This window comes from Engraulis encrasicolus, chromosome 12 (assembly GCF_034702125.1).
Source record: "Engraulis encrasicolus isolate BLACKSEA-1 chromosome 12, IST_EnEncr_1.0, whole genome shotgun sequence".
NCBI lineage: Eukaryota > Metazoa > Chordata > Actinopteri > Clupeiformes > Engraulidae > Engraulis > Engraulis encrasicolus.
The window spans coordinates 2,741,747-2,749,246 of NC_085868.1; the positions used below are offsets into that span (position 1 = coordinate 2,741,747).

At 43.3% G+C, this 7,500-nt stretch overlaps 1 protein-coding gene across 1 annotated transcript in view; it reads left to right on the forward strand.

Moving 5' to 3' along the window:
- The window catches only part of LOC134459195 (zinc finger protein GLI2-like), a 153,725-nt gene that overhangs the window by 93,797 nt on the left and 52,428 nt on the right, over positions 1-7,500 (forward strand). The window lies entirely within an intron of this gene.

Consider the following 7,500-nt stretch of genomic DNA (forward strand, 5'->3'; position numbering starts at 1 on the left):
ATATTGTCCATTATATGCATATTTTCCGCCACCAACCTCTATGGACATGAACACCTATTGGATTTAAGCATTCCAGGTCATGCATATTGGTATAATAAGAGACAGTGTGACCGAAGGGGCCCAATACCCTATATCAGGGCAAAATTAGTGTGCATAATTATTAGGCAACTTTGTTTTCCTCTGGGAAAATAGGTCACAAAGGAGATCTAACAAACTCTGAAAAGTCTATAAACAATTTTGAAGTCTTCCAGAGGGATGTGGCTGTCTTGAAATTGCCCAGATATTGGTCATATCCGTCTAATGCACCATTACGAAGTCATCAGTGTCACATGCATTGTGCTCACAAAGTAACTGCTGGATTGAGAAGAATTGAAGGTCAAACTATCACAAAATGATTACCCTGCAGTGCTGTTATATCCCAGAACTGAAACCTACATTGTGTGTCCACAAGAACATTGTATTCAGCACTCAGAGACATGACCAAGGTAAAACAGGTTGAAACCTGAAGACCACTCAACAAGAAATGCAGTCAAGACTGGGTCAAGAAAGGTCTTTAGACAATTTTGTCAATGGTTTTATGAACTTGTGAAAGTGACTGTTAATGGACCAGATCGATGAGCCCATGGCTAGATCGGTAATGTGCACACTCAGATGAGTTCCTGAGTTCTACTCAAATGCCAGCAGAATACTGCATAAATACCATTGTCTTCTTGAAAGTTGCAAACTTTTCCCTCACAGATCCAGCTATGGGCTCACCCACCCTGTCTGTCAATAGTCACTTTCACCAGTCCATAATACCTTAAAAAACTCTGTCCTAGGGTATTTCTTGACCCAGTCTTGACCTAATAAACTTGTTAAATGGTTGTCTGGTGTCATCCCTTCTTACCTTTGCTATGTCTCTGAGTGCTCAACAACCTGTTCTTCTGGACACCTGATGTAAGTATGCATTCTGGAATATGATAGCACTGCAGGGTAATAATTTTCTTGTAGTTTCACCTTAAATTCTTCAAATTTTTGGCAGTGACATTTCATGTGAGACTGATGACTTTGCAACGGTGCATTTGATACTTCTGTGCTAACGTTATCAACGTCTTGCCAATTTAAAGAGAGCCACATCCCTCTGGAAGACTTCAAAATTGTTTATAGACTTTTCAGAGTTTGTTAGATCTATTTTGTGGCCCATTTTCCCAGGAGAAAGCAAAGTTGCCTAATAATTATGCACACCGGATATTGGGTGTTGGGCTCCTTTGATCACACCCCCATCTTATTATACACATATGCATGATCTGGAATGCTTAAATCCAATAGGTTTTCATGTTCATAAAGGTTGGTGGCAGAAAATACGCATAAAATGGACAATATGGTCAAAAAACATGTTTGCCTAATAATTCTGCACACAGTGTATGTGTAGGGCTACATTATTCACATTCGGGAAAAATTTGATTTTTTTCCTGCCCATTGTTATCATTTGTTTTTGTCTGTCGCTATGTCGCATGTATTCTTAAGAAAACAAAGGCCCATGCATAACTTCAGAGCCCCATCAATCTGTGCACGACTCTGCAATCGGAAGACTTCAAGACAGTGTTGAATATAAATAAACAGTGAAATGGCTACAGAGAGAGAGAGAGAGAGAGAGCATTCTATCTATCTATCTATCTATCTATCTATCTATCTATCTATCTATCTATCTATCTATCTATCTATCTATCTATCTATCTATCTATCTATCTATCTATCTATCTACAGTGAGTCCAATATGTATTTGATCCCTTGCTGATTTTGCCGGTTTGCCCACTAATAAAGACATGATCAGTCTATAAATTTATGATAATATGTATTCAAACATGGAGAGACAGAATATCAAAAAGAAATTCCAGAAAATAACTACTTAAAATAATATATTTTAATTTATTTGTATTTAATTTAGGCCAATAAGTATTTGACCCCTCTAGCTAAAGAGGATAAAGTGCTTTGTGGCAAAGCCCTAGTTGTCTAGCACTGAGGTTAGATGCTTCTTTTAGTTAATGACAATGTTTGTGCATATAGTAGAACATATTTTTTGCCCATTTTTCTTTGCACATTATCTCTAAAACATTAATAGTTTGTGGCTGTAGCTTGGCAAATGGGAGGTTCAGTTCTCTCGATAGAATTACTATAGGGTTAATATTTGGAGACTGTCTAGGCCACTTCACGACTTTAATATGCTTCTTATTGAGCCACTCCTTTGTTGCATTGACTGTATGTTGTGTATTACTGTCATGTTGGGAGATCCAAAAATGGCCCACCCTTCAGTGTAGTGGTGGAGGGAAGGACGTTTGCACTCAGGATTGCACATTACATGTCTCCCTCCATCCATTCATTGACGATGCGAAGTTGTCCTGTGCCTTGGCCAGACAAACACCCTCAAACCATAATGATACCACTTTCATGCATGATGGTGAGGAGGGTGCTTGGGATCATAGACAGCAGTACTCTTTCTCAAAACACATTGAATTGTGATAATGCCAAACAGCTTGATTTTGGTTTCATCTGACTACAGCACCTCCTTATCATATCCTAAATCAGTCTGATGTTTGTTGGCAAACCTCAAGTAGGACTGCGCAGGTTCCTTCTGAAGTAGAGGCACCATGTGTGCACTACAGGATTTTAAACCTCTGTGGCATTAAGTGCTACCAGTAGTTTTATCAGTGATTTTGGTCCCAGTAGCTTTGATATCATTGCCTAGTTCATCTCGTACAGGTCTAGGGTGCTTTCTTCCTCTTCTCATGATTATCAAATCCCTACAAAAGGTCAAATCTTGTATAGAACCCCAGACAGGCTGATGGATAGTCATTTTGTATTCCTCACATTTTGGAAGAAATGCATCAACAGCTGGGTCATTAATACCCAGTCTCTTTCTTGTGGCTTTGCAGTCCATTTAATCTTTGTTCAGGTCTAAAATCGTGTCCCTGATATCATTTGACCACTCTTTGGTCTTTCCCATGCTGGTGAGGTTGGAGTGTGACTGATTCACTCATACTATGGACTGATTCTGCTGATTCAATGTGTCTTTTATGCATGTTAGTATGTACAGGTGTCTTTAATTCAGATGACAAGTTGATCGGAAGTGCCCATCTGGTCTGTGGGCCCGGAACTGTAATCAGTTGGCAGGGGATCAAATACTTATTTTGCTCGATGAAATGGAAATAAATTAATATATATTCTCTTCAGTTAATTTCTGGATTTTCTTTTTGATATTCTGTCTCTCCATATTAGAATACATATTATCATAACATTTATTGACTGATCATGTCTTTTTTAGTAGGCAAACCAACAAAATCAGCAAGGGATCAAATACATATTGGACTCACTGTATCTATCTATCTATCTATCTATCTATCTATCTATCTATCTATCTATCTATCTATCTATCTATCTATCTATCTATCTATCTATCTATCTATCTATCTATCTATCTATAAAACAGTCTGATTTTACTGGTGTGTGGTTACATTCAGTACCATTCTTCGCAAAAAAAGAATAAATAAATAAAATGAAAAATGAATAAAGTTGGCAACGATGGCAGACAGACGGTACTGTTGGAATATAGCTCATACAATCATGCTATTCATCAAATGTTATCGCAATATAATCAGAGCAAGCGACAGCATAATGCACAGCGGAAAGGATTTTGTTTTTTTGGGGGCAGGGGGGGTTTGAGAGGAAGAGTTGTGAAAAATAAAGAGAAAAGGGAGAAAGAAGAAGAAAAATGGCACACAATCGAATGCCGATGTCCCAAATCTGAGGGTTCTTATCTAGGTCATAATGAGCTCTTTGTGTATGGCGTCAGAACAGAGTAGAGAAGAGGGTCGGAAAAAAAGGGGAAAAGTATTGTTCTCTTGGAAGTTTGGGATGGGGGACGGGGTGTTTGGAGTTGGGGTTGGTGCGTGCGCGAGTGTGTGTGTGTGTGTGTGTGTGTGTGTGTGTGTGTGTGTGTGTGTGTGTGTGTGTGTGTGTGTGTGTGTGTGTGTGTGTGTGTGTGTGTGTGTGTGTGTGTGTGTGTGTGTGTGTGTGTGTGTGTCTTCCCAGTGGTGGACAGGACAGTGTCATTTATCTAAATCAGAGCCACCAGCCCCAGGATACAGACGAGTGTGTGTTGACCTGTTATTCATCTCCGCAGTTTGTCTGTATGGTTTTGTGTATCCGTTTGTGTGTGTGTGTGTGTGTGTGTGTGTGTGTGTGTGTGTGTGTGTGTGTGTGTGTGTGTGTGTGTGTGTGTGTGTGTGTGTGTGTGCGTGTGTGTGTGCCTGTGCCTGTGCCTGTGCCTGTGCCTGTGCGTGTGCGTGTGCGTGTGTTTGTGTGCGCGCTCACGCACGATCGCATGTGTGTCTGTGTCTGTGTGTGTGTGTGTGTCTATGTGTGTGTGTCTTTGTGTTCGAGTGGGGTCAGAAAAGGCCATAAAACATTGGGGAAAAAGAAGACACTTATACATTACCTCTACCCTCTCTACTACTGTACCAACCTACACACTCACACACACACTTCCATTCTCATTTCCACAGGCATCCATCCCCAACTCCTTAACTCCACAGTAGACAAGAGTACTTTTATTAATCACATAGAAATTAAGGTGTTTGGCAGCTTACAAATACACAAAAACCCAATACACATTAATGGCCATGAAACACATACCTGTAGCACAAGCTTGAGTGCAATCAGTCAACCCTCAAACAGTCAACAATGTGTTCTACAAGTAGTAGATCGTTTCCAGAGTCTCACTAACGCACAACAGCCACACAAAGAGGAGATACGCCATCAGATATCGAAAAAATTATAGCCCTGCAATATATACAGACACACACACAACACATTCAACACACATAAGCTCACACAGAAACACACACAGACACAAACTCTCTCTCTCTCTCTCTCTCTCTCTGTCTCTCTCTCTCTCTCTCTCTCTCTCTCTCTCTCTCTCTCTCTCTCTCTCTCTCTCTCTCTCTCTCTCTCTCTCTCTCTCTCTCAGTGGGGTATCTGTCTATCCTCTCCTCTCCTCCTAACCTCCTAACCTCTTGTCTAAAGACCAGTCACTATTCATTCACAATGGCATCCCTCCACCGCCATCCCTCACCACACATCGCCCATCACCCCTCCCCTTCACCATTCCACCCCATATTTTTCAGGGGTATCATTGGGCCCACTAAACAACCCCACCTCAAAAACACCCAGCTAATCCTACCACACCATCCCACTCCACCCCATCTTTTCAGGGGTATCATTGCAAGATGCCAGTCTATTGTTTGTTGCGGATGGACAGATCAGTGGGCACCTGTCAGGGGGTGGCATTGTGTTGCCACGGCCGTGTCACCCGCGCCTTTGTGCCCACCAGATGGACGGAACACCTGTTCCCGCACGTGCCCAGTGCCCACTTCGCTCTGTCAGGCGCCTGCACTGCTCTCACCTATTGTCCGAGTCTGAGTCCGAGCGCTTGGTTAAGAGGGAGAGAGAGAGAGAGAGAGAGAGAGAGAGAGAGAGAGAGAGAGAGATGACCCACTGAGAGGAGGGGAGGATCCCCACTGAGAGAGAGAGAGAGGGAGAGAGAGATCGAAGAGAGGACAGTAAAAAAAGGATAGAAAACAGCCAGGAGGCAGGAGAGACAGCAGAGAGAGAGAGAAGGAAAGAGAAGAGATGAGAGGTTAGGAGAGGATAGGAATGCCCCACTGTGAAGTGATGGAGAGATAGAGGGAAAAAACAGAGGAAAAGCAGAGACGTAATAACGAAGTGACGCTCAGCACAGAAATGTCACATCATAATCGTTGTTGTAATTGCACATCATGACAGGGTATTAAAATGACACATGGAACAATAAGACAGGCAGTTAGCGCAGCGGTCGGTCTTTCGCTGATTCCCCTGCCACTGTTAGCCAATGTTGTGCCACAGACAGCCTCGCAAGGTATCAATTAAGTCTCATCCCAGATGTAAAAACAAAATCACAGTGTTCCAGTCTCTTTACTGGCCATTGCATATAGGACAATTACTTCTTAGAGGGATTTTTTCCCCCTTTATCTGTCCTTCTTTCTGACTCTCTATGTCATCCTCATCTCATTATTTCCCCTTCCTCTTTCCATTTTTCTCTCTGTCTTTTCTTCTTGTGAACTTGTCACTTTGTCATCTTCCCTTTCTCTCTCAGTCCCCATGCTTGAGTCTCTGTCTCTACCTCTCTCTATATGCCTCTCTCTATATCACTATCTGTCTCTGTCTTTGTAAATAAAGGATTTTATGAATTCAAATTCTCTCTCTCTCTCTCTCTCTCTCTCTCTCTCTCTCTCTCTCTCTCTGTCTCTCTCTCTCTCTCTCTCTCTCTCTCTCTCTCTCTCTCTCTCTCTCTCTCTCTCTCTCTCTCTCTCTCTCCATAGAGGGGAACTCATCCATCCTGGGGCCATAGGAGCAGTAAGCTTGTTGGTTGCTCGGTTGGATGGTGCCGGGGTTATGGGGTGGAAGTGGAAGTGGGGATGTGGGTAGGGGGTAGGGGAGTAACCATGGCAATGGTCCCCACAAAGCAAAGCTGGTCAGTGAAGCAGAACCTGGGCTTTGGACGGTCTCTCTGTGTGTGTGTGTGTGTGTGTGTGTGTGTGTGTGTGTGTGTGTGTGTGTGTGTGTGTGTGTGTGTGTGTGTGTGTGTGTGTGTGTGTGTGTGTGTGTGTGTGTGTGTGTGTGCATGTAACCTGGGCTTTGGCGCCACTCCTAACGGGAGATCACAGGGGTGGGGGCATTCTCACCTTCGACCCCCCTCCCCCCCAAGGGGACCCCAACTACACACACACACACACACACACACACACACACATACACACACACACACATACACACACACACACAGAGAGTCACATGCGCACATACGCATATACACAGACACACACACGTACATACACAGACACACAAACACAAACACACGCACACCCACACACACACACACACACACACACACACACACACACACACACACACTAGAGTGTGGCTCGGGCCGTATTTTTCTGTCCGAGCCCGGCCCTCAGCCGACAGAAAAGTGATCGACCCCGACCCGAGCCCAAGACTATTTAAAATGTTTGTGTCCGAACCCGTCCGAAGCCCGAGACCACTGTAATAACAACAGAACCTGTGCGCAAGCAAGATTTTCTATGTGGGCTCCTCCATACTCAAAATAGCACGTGATAAATAGCCAAGATAGGCAAAGACGTTAGGATGAGGCAATTTGCAGTATAGTCTAATTTAGTTACGCACGCATAGTAAGTATAAACACACACACACACACACACACACACACACACACACACACACGTGACAGCGCACCTTATGTTTCCTTCGGTTAGACTAACCAGAGATATTGGGTGCGGTGTCCAAATGCATGGGAGGGGCGTGAGAGGATAAGAAAGGCGAAAACTAGGGAATACGTTTTGGATGCAGTCAGCACGCTATCGAAGCATTTGTTACGTTACTGTTAATGCAAATAAATCCCCGCGA